Here is a 13,485-nt window from a genome sequence, read left to right as displayed (position 1 = left end):
TACTTGGTAATGCAGTAAGTGTTACTTGTTGGGGTAGTTTTACGTGACTTTTTCATCTCCTCGTCATCACACAAGTCCGGTTCTGGATGTGCCACTGAAGGGACCATACTAAGATCACCTCACATAGAAGCATTGTTTGATTCCATTGTTCCTAAGTGCTTCTCTTTGGGGTCATCTAATCTGTGTCTATTCTACTTTGTCATACACATTCCTCATAATTGAATTGGTATTTTTGTAATCAAATGACCTTAACATCTTCATTACGAATTATACTTCAACTTTAGCTACTCTCTTTTCCCAAATCATAGAAAGTGCTATTAAGTTGGGGTATCATTCTGTAGTGAGCAGCACGCAGTGCATTTAGTAAACTTGACTTTGCAGATGAAATACCACGGTGGCAACTCTAACAGGAGCATTTCCCTAAGTGTAGTGCAGTAAGTGCTTTTTGTTGGGGTAACTGTCTAATGGTAGCATTCTTCTCTACATGTATCTACATTTGGATAAAACTGTAAGATAACCCAACTTTTCTCTGTGTTGTGATCAATACCCTAACAATGGCATTGACTTGTCATTACAGAGCAGTAAGTGCAACTTGTTGGGGTAGTTTTACACAACTTGCTCATCTGATTATTGTTACACTTCTAATTTGACGTGTTGTTGAAGGAGCTCACTCAGATCACTTCAAATGGAAGCATTGGTCAATTTCAATGTTCATAAGTGCTTCTCTTTGGGGTAGTCTTAGATGTGTTATGTTTTCCCTTTCATACTGTTTCCTGAGAACTCAAAAAACAATTTTGTATCCCAATGGGCTTGTCCAGACAATTTTGTTTGTCTCATTAATGTCAACCTGAGATGGGGATAGAAGACTCTTCAACCTGAAGTGCTCAAGTCATTGGCTGCAAATCAACCTGAGATGGGGAGAGAACACTCCCCAGCCTAAAGTACCCAAGTCGTTGGCTGCACATTAATACTCTCGCCAACAGGTATGCAAAGTGGGTGTGGCAGTGGATTTCCTGAGCATGTTAAAAGGGCAACCTCTTGCCCTGGGCATTACTTCAGAAAAGGGCTCTGGAGGAAGGGAGTCTTGATGGAGTAAACAGTAGGTGATCCTATCAAGGGTAGGCCTAATCAAGCTCTTCTGTGTGAGTGTTGCGATCGGTACCCTAACAATGGCATTGACTTGTACTTGGTAATGCAGTAAGTGCTACTTGTTGGGGTAGTTTTACGTGACTTTTTCATCTCCTCGTCATCACACAAGTCCGGTTCTGGATGTGCCACTGAAGGAACCATACTAAGATCACCTCACATAGAAGCATTGTTTGATTTCATTGTTCCTAAGTGCTTCTCTTTGAGGTCATCTAATCTGTCTATTCTACTTTGTCATACACATTCCTCATAATTGAATTGGTATTTTTGTAATCAAATGACCTTAACATCTTCATTACGAATTATACTTCAACTTTAGCTACTCTCTTTTCCCAAATCATAGAAAGTGCTATTAAGTTGGGGTATCATTCTGTAGTGAGCAGCACGCAGTGCGTTTAGTAAACTTGACTTTGCAGACGAAATACCACGGTGGCAACTCTAACAGGAGCATTTCCCTAAGTGTAGTGCAGTAAGTGCTTTTTGTTGGGGTAACTGTCTAATGGTAGCATTCTTCTCTACATGTATCTACATTTGGATAAAACTGTAAGATAACCCAGCTTTTCTCTGTGTTGTGATCAATACCCTAACAATGGCATTGACTTGTCATTACAGAGCAGTAAGTGCAACTTGTTGGGGTAGTTCAACACAACTTGCCCATCTGATTATTGTTACACTTCTAATTTGACATGTGTTGCTGAAGGAAACTCATTCAGATCACTTCAAATGGAAGCATTGGTCAATTTCAATGTTCATAAGTGCTTCTCTTTGGGGTAGTCTTAGATGTGTTATGTCTTCCCTTTCATACTGTTTCCTGAGAACTCAAAATACAATTTTGTATCCCAATGGGCTTGTCCAGACAATTTTGTTTGTCTCATTAATGTCAACCTGAGATGGGGATAGAAGACTCTTCAACCTGAAGTGCTCAAGTCATTGGCTGCAATTCAACCTGAGATGGGGAGAGAACACTCCCCAGCCTAAAGTACCCAAGTCGTTGGCTGCACATTAATACTCTCGCCAACAGGTATGCAAAAGTGGGTGTGGCAGTTGAGTTCCTGAGCATGTTAAAAGGGCAACCTCTTGCCCTGGGCATTACTTCAGAAAAGGGCTCTGGAGGAAGGGAGTCTTGATGGAGTAAACAGTAGGTTATCCTATCAAGGGTAGGCCTAATCAAGCTCTTCTGTGTGAGTGTTGCGATCGGTACCGTAACAATGGCATTGACTTGTACTTGGTAATGCAGTAAGTGCTACTTGTTGGGGTAGTTTTACGTGACGTTTTCATCTCCTCGTCATCACACAAGTCCGGTTCTGGATGTGCCACTGAAGGGACCATACTAAGATCACCTCACATAGAAGCATTGTTTGATTTCATTGTTCCTAAGTGCTTCTCTTTGGGGTCATCTAATCTGTCTATTCTACTTTGTCATACACATTCCTCATAACTGAATTGGTATTTTTGTAATCAAATGACCTTAACATCTTCATTACGAATTATACTTCAGCTTTAGCTACTCTCTTTCCCTAATCATAGAAAGTGCTATTAAGTTGGGGTATCATTCTGTAGTGAGCGGCACCCAGTACGTTTAGTTAACTTGACTTTGCAGATGAAATACCACGGTGGCAACTCTAACGGGAGCATTTCCCTAAGTGTAGTGCAGTAAGTGCTTTTTGTTGGGGTAACTGTCTTATGGTAGCATTCTTCTCTACATGTATCTACATTTGGATAAAACTGTAAGATAACCCAGCTTTTCTCTGTGTTGTGATCAATACCCTAACAATGGCATTGACTTGTCATTACAGAGCAGTAAGTGCAACTTGTTGGGGTAGTTCAACACAACTTGCCCATCTGATTATTGTTACACTTCTAATTTGACATGTGTTGCTGAATGAAACTCACTCAGATCACTTCAAATGGAAGCATTGGTCAATTTCAATGTTCATAAGTGCTTCTCTTTGGGGTAGTCTTAGATGTGTTATGTCTTCCCTTTCATACTGTTTCCTGAGAACTCAAAATACAATTTTGTATCCCAATGGGCTTGTCCAGACAATTTTGTTTGTCTCATTAATGTCAACCTGAGATGGGGATAGAAGACTCTTCAACCTGAAGTGCTCAAGTCATTGGCTGCAATTCAACCTGAGATGGGGAGAGAACACTCCCCAGCCTAAAGTACCCAAGTCGTTGGCTGCACATTAATACTCTCGCCAACAGGTATGCAAAAGTGGGTGTGGCAGTGGAGTTCCTGAGCATGTTAAAAGGGCAACCTCTTGCCCTGGGCATTACTTCAGAAAAGGGCTCTGGAGGAAGGGAGTCTTGATGGAGTAAACAGTAGGTGATCCTATCAAGGGTAGGCCTAATCAAGCTCTTCTGTGTGAGTGTTGCGATCGGTACCGTAACAATGGCATTGACTTGTACTTGGTAATGCAGTAAGTGCTACTTGTTGGGGTAGTTTTATGTGACGTTTTCATCTCCTCGTCATCACACAAGTCCGGTTCTGGATGTGCCACTGAAGGGACCATACTAAGATCACCTCACATAGAAGCATTGTTTGATTTCATTGTTCCTAAGTGCTTCTCTTTGGGGTCATCTAATCTGTCTATTCTACTTTGTCATACACATTCCTCATAATTGAATTGGTATTTTTGTAATCAAATGACCTTAACATCTTCATTACGAATTATACTTCAACTTTAGCTACTCTCTTTCCCTAATCATAGAAAGTGCTATTAAGTTGGGGTATCATTCTGTAGTGAGCGGCACCCAGTACGTTTAGTTAACTTGACTTTGCAGATGAAATACCACGGTGGCAACTCTAACGGGAGCATTTCCCTAAGTGTAGTGCAGTAAGTGCTTTTTGTTGGGGTAACTGTCTTATGGTAGCATTCTTCTCTACATGTATCTACATTTGGATAAAACTGTAAGATAACCCAGCTTTTCTCTGTGTTGTGATCAATACCCTAACAATGGCATTGACTTGTCATTACAGAGCAGTAAGTGCAACTTGTTGGGTAGTTCAACACAACTTGCCCATCTGATTATTGTTACACTTCTAATTTGACATGTGTTGCTGAAGGAAACTCACTCAGATCACTTCAAATGGAAGCATTGGTCAATTTCAATGTTCATAAGTGCTTCTCTTTGGGGTAGTCTTAGATGTGTTATGTCTTCCCTTTCATACTGTTTCCTGAGAACTCAAAATACAATTTTGTATCCCAATGGGCTTGTCCAGACAATTTTGTTTGTCTCATTAATGTCAACCTGAGATGGGGATAGAAGACTCTTCAACCTGAAGTGCTCAAGTCATTGGCTGCAAATCAACCTGAGATGGGGAGAGAACACTCCCCAGCCTAAAGTACCCAAGTCGTTGGCTGCACATTAATACTCTCGCCAACAGGTATGCAAAAGTGGGTGTGGCAGTGGAGTTCCTGAGCATGTTAAAAGGGCAACCTCTTGCCCTGGGCATTACTTCAGAAAAGGGCTCTGGAGGAAGGGAGTCTTGATTGAGTAAACAGTAGGTGATCCTATCAAGGGTAGGCCTAATCAAGCTCTTCTGTGTGAGTGTTGCGATCGGTACCGTAACAATGGCATTGACTTGTACTTGGTAATGCAGTAAGTGCTACTTGTTGGGGTAGTTTTAGGTGACGTTTTCATCTCCTCGTCATCACACAAGTCCGGTTCTGGATGTGCCACTGAAGGGACCATACTAAGATCACCTCACATAGAAGCATTGTTTGATTTCATTGTTCCTAAGTGCTTCTCTTTGGGGTCATCTAATCTGTCTATTCTACTTTGTCATACACATTCCTCATAATTGAATTGGTATTTTTGTAATCAAATGACCTTAACATCTTCATTACGAATTATACTTCAACTTTAGCTACTCTCTTTCCCTAATCATAGAAAGTGCTATTAAGTTGGGGTATCATTCTGTAGTGAGCGGCACCCAGTACGTTTAGTTAACTTGACTTTGCAGATGAAATACCACGGTGGCAACTCTAACGGGAGCATTTCCCTAAGTGTAGTGCAGTAAGTGCTTTTTGTTGGGGTAACTGTCTTATGGTAGCATTCTTCTCTACATGTATCTACATTTGGATAAAACTGTAAGATAACCCAGCTTTTCTCTGTGTTGTGATCAATACCCTAACAATGGCATTGACTTGTCATTACAGAGCAGTAAGTGCAACTTGTTGGGTAGTTCAACACAACTTGCCCATCTGATTATTGTTACACTTCTAATTTGACGTGTGTTGCTGAAGGAAACTCACTCAGATCACTTCAAATGGAAGCATTGGTCAATTTCAATGTTCATAAGTGCTTCTCTTTGGGGTAGTCTTAGATGTGTTATGTCTTCCCTTTCATACTGTTTCCTGAGAACTCAAAATACAATTTTGTATCCCAATGGGCTTGTCCAGACAATTTTGTTTGTCTCATTAATGTCAACCTGAGATGGGGATAGAAGACTCTTCAACCTGAAGTGCTCAAGTCATTGGCTGCAAATCAACCTGAGATGGGGAGAGAACACTCCCCAGCCTAAAGTACCCAAGTCGTTGGCTGCACATTAATACTCTCGCCAACAGGTATGCAAAAGTGGGTGTGGCAGTGGAGTTCCTGAGCATGTTAAAAGGGCAACCTCTTGCCCTGGGCATTACTTCAGAAAAGGGCTCTGGAGGAAGGGAGTCTTGATGGAGTAAACAGTAGGTGATCCTATCAAGGGTAGGCCTAATCAAGCTCTTCTGTGTGAGTGTTGCGATCGGTACCCTAACAATGGCATTGACTTGTACTTGGTAATGCAGTAAGTGCTACTTGTTGGGGTAGTTTTACGTGACGTTTTCATCTCCTCGTCATCACACAAGTCCGGTTCTGGATGTGCCACTGAAGGGACCATACTAAGATCACCTCACATAGAAGCATTGTTTGATTCCATTGTTCCTAAGTGCTTCTCTTTGGGGTCATCTAATCTGTCTATTCTACTTTGTCATACACATTCCTCATAATTGAATTGGTATTTTTGTAATCAAATGACCTTAACATCTTCATTACGAATTATACTTCAACTTTAGCTACTCTCTTTTCCCAAATCATAGAAAGTGCTATTAAGTTGGGGTATCATTCTGTAGTGAGCAGCACGCAGTGCGTTTAGTTAACTTGACTTTGCAGATGAAATACCACGGTGGCAACTCTAATGGGAGCATTTCCCTAAGTGTAGTGCAGTAAGTGCTTTTTGTTGGGGTAACTGTCTTATGGTAGCATTCTTCTCTACATGTATCTACATTTGGATAAAACTGTAAGATAACCCAGCTTTTCTCTGTGTTGTGATCAATACCCTAACAATGGCATTGACTTGTCATTACAGAGCAGTAAGTGCAACTTGTTGGGTAGTTCAACACAACTTGCCCATCTGATTATTGTTACACTTCTAATTTGACATGTGTTGCTGAAGGAAACTCACTCAGATCACTTCAAATGGAAGCATTGGTCAATTTCAATGTTCATAAGTGCTTCTCTTTGGGGTAGTCTTAGATGTGTTATGTCTTCCCTTTCATACTGTTTCCTGAGAACTCAAAAAACAATTTTGTATCCCAATGGGCTTGTCCAGACAATTTTGTTCGTCTCATTAATGTCAACCTGAGATGGGGATAGAAGACTCTTCAACCTGAAGTGCTCAAGTCATTGGCTGCAAATCAACCTGAGATGTGGAGAGAACACTCCCCAGCCTAAAGTACCCAAGTCGTTGGCTGCACATTAATACTCTCGCCAACAGGTATGCAAAAGTGGGTGTGGCAGTGGAGTTCCTGAGCATGTTAAAAGGGCAACCTCTTGCCCTGGGCATTACTTCAGAAAAGGGCTCTGGAGGAAGGGAGTCTTGATGGAGTAAACAGTAGGTGATCCTATCAAGGGTAGGCCTAATCAAGCTCTTCTGTGTGAGTGTTGCGATCGGTACCCTAACAATGGCATTGACTTGTACTTGGTAATGCAGTAAGTGCTACTTGTTGGGGTAGTTTTACGTGACTTTTTCATCTCCTCGTCATCACACAAGTCCGGTTCTGGATGTGCCACTGAAGGGACCATACTAAGATCACCTCACATAGAAGCATTGTTTGATTCCATTGTTCCTAAGTGCTTCTCTTTGGGGTCATCTAATCTGTGTCTATTCTACTTTGTCATACACATTCCTCATAATTGAATTGGTATTTTTGTAATCAAATGACCTTAACATCTTCATTACGAATTATACTTCAACTTTAGCTACTCTCTTTCCCTAATCATAGAAAGTGCTATTAAGTTGGGGTATCATTCTGTAGTGAGCGGCACCCAGTACGTTTAGTTAACTTGACTTTGCAGATGAAATACCACGGTGGCAACTCTAACGGGAGCATTTCCCTAAGTGTAGTGCAGTAAGTGCTTTTTGTTGGGGTAACTGTCTTATGGTAGCATTCTTCTCTACATGTATCTACATTTGGATAAAACTGTAAGATAACCCAGCTTTTCTCTGTGTTGTGATCAATACCCTAACAATGGCATTGACTTGTCATTACAGAGCAGTAAGTGCAACTTGTTGGGTAGTTCAACACAACTTGCCCATCTGATTATTGTTACACTTCTAATTTGACATGTGTTGCTGAAGGAAACTCACTCAGATCACTTCAAATGGAAGCATTGGTCAATTTCAATGTTCATAAGTGCTTCTCTTTGGGGTAGTCTTATATGTGTTATGTCTTCCCTTTCATACTGTTTCCTGAGAACTCAAAATACAATTTTGTATCCCAATGGGCTTGTCCAGACAATTTTGTTTGTCTCATTAATGTCAACCTGAGATGGGGATAGAAGACTCTTCAACCTGAAGTGCTCAAGTCATTGGCTGCAATTCAACCTGAGATGGGGAGAGAACACTCCCCAGCCTAAAGTACCCAAGTCGTTGGCTGCACATTAATACTCTCGCCAACAGGTATGCAAAAGTGGGTGTGGCAGTGGAGTTCCTGAGCATGTTAAAAGGGCAACCTCTTGCCCTGGGCATTACTTCAGAAAAGGGCTCTGGAGGAAGGGAGTCTTGATGGAGTAAACAGTAGGTGATCCTATCAAGGGTAGGCCTAATCAAGCTCTTCTGTGTGAGTGTTGCGATCGGTACCGTAACAATGGCATTGACTTGTACTTGGTAATGCAGTAAGTGCTACTTGTTGGGGTAGTTTTACGTGACGTTTTCATCTCCTCGTCATCACACAAGTCCGGTTCTGGATGTGCCACTGAAGGGACCATACTAAGATCACCTCACATAGAAGCATTGTTTGATTTCATTGTTCCTAAGTGCTTCTCTTTGGGGTCATCTAATCTGTCTATTCTACTTTGTCATACACATTCCTCATAATTGAATTGGTATTTTTGTAATCAAATGACCTTAACATCTTCATTACGAATTATACTTCAACTTTAGCTACTCTCTTTCCCTAATCATAGAAAGTGCTATTAAGTTGGGGTATCATTCTGTAGTGAGCGGCACCCAGTACGTTTAGTTAACTTGACTTTGCAGATGAAATACCACGGTGGCAACTCTAACGGGAGCATTTCCCTAAGTGTAGTGCAGTAAGTGCTTTTTGTTGGGGTAACTGTCTTATGGTAGCATTCTTCTCTACATGTATCTACATTTGGATAAAACTGTAAGATAACCCAGCTTTTCTCTGTGTTGTGATCAATACCCTAACAATGGCATTGACTTGTCATTACAGAGCAGTAAGTGCAACTTGTTGGGTAGTTCAACACAACTTGCCCATCTGATTATTGTTACACTTCTAATTTGACATGTGTTGCTGAAGGAAACTCACTCAGATCACTTCAAATGGAAGCATTGGTCAATTTCAATGTTCATAAGTGCTTCTCTTTGGGGTAGTCTTAGATGTGTTATGTCTTCCCTTTCATACTGTTTCCTGAGAACTCAAAATACAATTTTGTATCCCAATGGGCTTGTCCAGACAATTTTGTTTGTCTCATTAATGTCAACCTGAGATGGGGATAGAAGACTCTTCAACCTGAAGTGCTCAAGTCATTGGCTGCAAATCAACCTGAGATGGGGAGAGAACACTCCCCAGCCTAAAGTACCCAAGTCGTTGGCTGCACATTAATACTCTCGCCAACAGGTATGCAAAAGTGGGTGTGGCAGTGGAGTTCCTGAGCATGTTAAAAGGGCAACCTCTTGCCCTGGGCATTACTTCAGAAAAGGGCTCTGGAGGAAGGGAGTCTTGATTGAGTAAACAGTAGGTGATCCTATCAAGGGTAGGCCTAATCAAGCTCTTCTGTGTGAGTGTTGCGATCGGTACCGTAACAATGGCATTGACTTGTACTTGGTAATGCAGTAAGTGCTACTTGTTGGGGTAGTTTTAGGTGACGTTTTCATCTCCTCGTCATCACACAAGTCCGGTTCTGGATGTGCCACTGAAGGGACCATACTAAGATCACCTCACATAGAAGCATTGTTTGATTTCATTGTTCCTAAGTGCTTCTCTTTGGGGTCATCTAATCTGTCTATTCTACTTTGTCATACACATTCCTCATAATTGAATTGGTATTTTTGTAATCAAATGACCTTAACATCTTCATTACGAATTATACTTCAACTTTAGCTACTCTCTTTCCCTAATCATAGAAAGTGCTATTAAGTTGGGGTATCATTCTGTAGTGAGCGGCACCCAGTACGTTTAGTTAACTTGACTTTGCAGATGAAATACCACGGTGGCAACTCTAACGGGAGCATTTCCCTAAGTGTAGTGCAGTAAGTGCTTTTTGTTGGGGTAACTGTCTTATGGTAGCATTCTTCTCTACATGTATCTACATTTGGATAAAACTGTAAGATAACCCAGCTTTTCTCTGTGTTGTGATCAATACCCTAACAATGGCATTGACTTGTCATTACAGAGCAGTAAGTGCAACTTGTTGGGTAGTTCAACACAACTTGCCCATCTGATTATTGTTACACTTCTAATTTGACGTGTGTTGCTGAAGGAAACTCACTCAGATCACTTCAAATGGAAGCATTGGTCAATTTCAATGTTCATAAGTGCTTCTCTTTGGGGTAGTCTTAGATGTGTTATGTCTTCCCTTTCATACTGTTTCCTGAGAACTCAAAATACAATTTTGTATCCCAATGGGCTTGTCCAGACAATTTTGTTTGTCTCATTAATGTCAACCTGAGATGGGGATAGAAGACTCTTCAACCTGAAGTGCTCAAGTCATTGGCTGCAAATCAACCTGAGATGGGGAGAGAACACTCCCCAGCCTAAAGTACCCAAGTCGTTGGCTGCACATTAATACTCTCGCCAACAGGTATGCAAAAGTGGGTGTGGCAGTGGAGTTCCTGAGCATGTTAAAAGGGCAACCTCTTGCCCTGGGCATTACTTCAGAAAAGGGCTCTGGAGGAAGGGAGTCTTGATGGAGTAAACAGTAGGTGATCCTATCAAGGGTAGGCCTAATCAAGCTCTTCTGTGTGAGTGTTGCGATCGGTACCCTAACAATGGCATTGACTTGTACTTGGTAATGCAGTAAGTGCTACTTGTTGGGGTAGTTTTACGTGACGTTTTCATCTCCTCGTCATCACACAAGTCCGGTTCTGGATGTGCCACTGAAGGGACCATACTAAGATCACCTCACATAGAAGCATTGTTTGATTCCATTGTTCCTAAGTGCTTCTCTTTGGGGTCATCTAATCTGTCTATTCTACTTTGTCATACACATTCCTCATAATTGAATTGGTATTTTTGTAATCAAATGACCTTAACATCTTCATTACGAATTATACTTCAACTTTAGCTACTCTCTTTTCCCAAATCATAGAAAGTGCTATTAAGTTGGGGTATCATTCTGTAGTGACAGCACGCAGTGCGTTTAGTTAACTTGACTTTGCAGATGAAATACCACGGTGGCAACTCTAACGGGAGCATTTCCCTAAGTGTAGTGCAGTAAGTGCTTTTTGTTGGGGTAACTGTCTTATGGTAGCATTCTTCTCTACATGTATCTACATTTGGATAAAACTGTAAGATAACCCAGCTTTTCTCTGTGTTGTGATCAATACCCTAACAATGGCATTGACTTGTCATTACAGAGCAGTAAGTGCAACTTGTTGGGTAGTTCAACACAACTTGCCCATCTGATTATTGTTACACTTCTAATTTGACATGTGTTGCTGAAGGAAACTCACTCAGATCACTTCAAATGGAAGCATTGGTCAATTTCAATGTTCATAAGTGCTTCTCTTTGGGGTAGTCTTAGATGTGTTATGTCTTCCCTTTCATACTGTTTCCTGAGAACTCAAAAAACAATTTTGTATCCCAATGGGCTTGTCCAGACAATTTTGTTTGTCTCATTAATGTCAACCTGAGATGGGGATAGAAGACTCTTCAACCTGAAGTGCTCAAGTCATTGGCTGCAAATCAACCTGAGATGGGGAGAGAACACTCCCCAGCCTAAAGTACCCAAGTCGTTGGCTGCACATTAATACTCTCGCCAACAGGTATGCAAAAGTGGGTGTGGCAGTGGAGTTCCTGAGCATGTTAAAAGGGCAACCTCTTGCCCTGGGCATTACTTCAGAAAAGGGCTCTGGAGGAAGGGAGTCTTGATGGAGTAAACAGTAGGTGATCCTATCAAGGGTAGGCCTAATCAAGCTCTTCTGTGTGAGTGTTGCGATCGGTACCCTAACAATGGCATTGACTTGTACTTGGTAATGCAGTAAGTGCTACTTGTTGGGGTAGTTTTACGTTACTTTTTCATCTCCTCGTCATCACACAAGTCCGGTTCTGGATGTGCCACTGAAGGGACCATACTAAGATCACCTCACATAGAAGCATTGTTTGATTCCATTGTTCCTAAGTGCTTCTCTTTGGGGTCATCTAATCTGTGTCTATTCTACTTTGTCATACACATTCCTCATAATTGAATTGGTATTTTTGTAATCAAATGACCTTAACATCTTCATTACGAATTATACTTCAACTTTAGCTACTCTCTTTCCCTAATCATAGAAAGTGCTATTAAGTTGGGGTATCATTCTGTAGTGAGCGGCACCCAGTACGTTTAGTTAACTTGACTTTGCAGATGAAATACCACGGTGGCAACTCTAACGGGAGCATTTCCCTAAGTGTAGTGCAGTAAGTGCTTTTTGTTGGGGTAACTGTCTTATGGTAGCATTCTTCTCTACATGTATCTACATTTGGATAAAACTGTAAGATAACCCAGCTTTTCTCTGTGTTGTGATCAATACCCTAACAATGGCATTGACTTGTCATTACAGAGCAGTAAGTGCAACTTGTTGGGTAGTTAAACACAACTTGCCCATCTGATTATTGTTACACTTCTAATTTGACATGTGTTGCTGAAGGAAACTCACTCAGATCACTTCAAATGGAAGCATTGGTCAATTTCAATGTTCATAAGTGCTTCTCTTTGGGGTAGTCTTATATGTGTTATGTCTTCCCTTTCATACTGTTTCCTGAGAACTCAAAATACAATTTTGTATCCCAATGGGCTTGTCCAGACAATTTTGTTTGTCTCATTAATGTCAACCTGAGATGGGGATAGAAGACTCTTCAACCTGAAGTGCTCAAGTCATTGGCTGCAATTCAACCTGAGATGGGGAGAGAACACTCCCCAGCCTAAAGTACCCAAGTCGTTGGCTGCACATTAATACTCTCGCCAACAGGTATGCAAAAGTGGGTGTGGCAGTGGAGTTCCTGAGCATGTTAAAAGGGCAACCTCTTGCCCTGGGCATTACTTCAGAAAAGGGCTCTGGAGGAAGGGAGTCTTGATGGAGTAAACAGTAGGTGATCCTATCAAGGGTAGGCCTAATCAAGCTCTTCTGTGTGAGTGTTGCGATCGGTACCGTAACAATGGCATTGACTTGTACTTGGTAATGCAGTAAGTGCTACTTGTTGGGGTAGTTTTACGTGACGTTTTCATCTCCTCGTCATCACACAAGTCCGGTTCTGGATGTGCCACTGAAGGGACCATACTAAGATCACCTCACATAGAAGCATTGTTTGATTTCATTGTTCCTAAGTGCTTCTCTTTGGGGTCATCTAATCTGTCTATTCTACTTTGTCATACACATTCCTCATAATTGAATTGGTATTTTTGTAATCAAATGACCTTAACATCTTCATTACGAATTATACTTCAACTTTAGCTACTCTCTTTCCCTAATCATAGAAAGTGCTATTAAGTTGGGGTATCATTCTGTAGTGAGCGGCACCCAGTACGTTTAGTTAACTTGACTTTGCAGATGAAATACCACGGTGGCAACTCTAACGGGAGCATTTCCCTAAGTGTAGTGCAGTAAGTGCTTTTTGTTGGGGTAACTGTCTTATG

Source organism: Borostomias antarcticus, assembly GCF_949987555.1.
Source record: "Borostomias antarcticus genome assembly, chromosome: 20".
NCBI classification, from domain to species: domain Eukaryota; kingdom Metazoa; phylum Chordata; class Actinopteri; order Stomiiformes; family Stomiidae; genus Borostomias; species Borostomias antarcticus.
Note: the sequence above shows the minus strand (reverse complement) of the source record.